Source organism: Aplysia californica, unplaced genomic scaffold (assembly GCF_000002075.1).
Source record: "Aplysia californica isolate F4 #8 unplaced genomic scaffold, AplCal3.0 scaffold00030, whole genome shotgun sequence".
Classification (NCBI taxonomy): Eukaryota; Metazoa; Mollusca; class Gastropoda; order Aplysiida; family Aplysiidae; genus Aplysia; species Aplysia californica.
In genome coordinates, this window is record NW_004797300.1 from 981,927 (window position 1) to 983,057 (window position 1,131).

Here is a 1,131-nt window from a genome sequence, read left to right on the forward strand (position 1 = left end):
TCTCTCTCTCTCTCTCTCTCTCTCTCTCTCTCTCTCTTTCTCTCTACCCTACTCCTTGAACCTATCCCGACACCTTTATTAGTCAACCATCTTGACGTTGTTATTGATGTTGTAACAGCTATTATTAATGATTCACCCCTTTCAGGAACGGTGTCTTCGTGTTTTAAAGACGCAGTCGTAACACCTCTACTAAAAAAAACAGTTGTTATCCTTGCTTGAGTTTAAAAACTATAGGCCGGTCTCTAACCTACCATTTTTGTCTAAAATCTTAGAAAAAGTTGTTCAATCTCAATTAAGAGCACATCTTGAAGTAAATAATCTTTTAAAATGTTATCAGTCGGCCTACAGAGCGTTCCATAACACAGAGACTGCACTTTTAAAAGTCCAGAATGACCTCCTTTGTGAAGCAGACGAAGGCAAAGTGTCTGTTCTTGCCTTACTCGATCTAAGTGCTGCATTTGATACCATAGATAATTCAATTTTGATCAGGAAGTTAGGCCATAGCTTCGGCAGGGGCGGCTCGTGGGGTTAAAAAGTGGGCGTGCACAATTAAGCAACAGCAGGTTGAAGATAGTCAAGGGCATAGTAAATGGGATGGTGGGATCTTTGAGTTGGTGAAGGAGGACCTTATGCTTTTATTTTCATTCTTTTTGCTGGTCGCTTTGATTTCTAGAACTAAATCTGTTTGTTAGCTAAACATCAATTTCCTTTATTCCGCATCGGAACTGAACACCCGAGTAATAACTTTCACCACTCCACTACAAAACCATTCAAAGGCAAAACACATAGGGTGGTGACTTAAGTATGTCACGTTCACCCCCCTCAGGTTCAAGGTCACAGAGTCGCTTAAAATAGCGGTAAGACAATGAACCAATCACAATTCATTTGAGCACTCCGCTGGATTGCTCCGGGGATCACATAATTGTGGCATTCTATAGTGTACAGGCTATCGCGTTTATTTTTAGACTGCCTACTGTGGGCTATGTTTCGTGGGTGCACATTTGAGATGTGCTGTCTTGTTAATATTAATGTACCGCCAAACTCGCTACGAGTGACGTCATCGCTTGGGTTATCCCAAAGAGCGATTTATAGGTCAGATTGTCACTGTTGCATATTCTATTACGTCTAGTT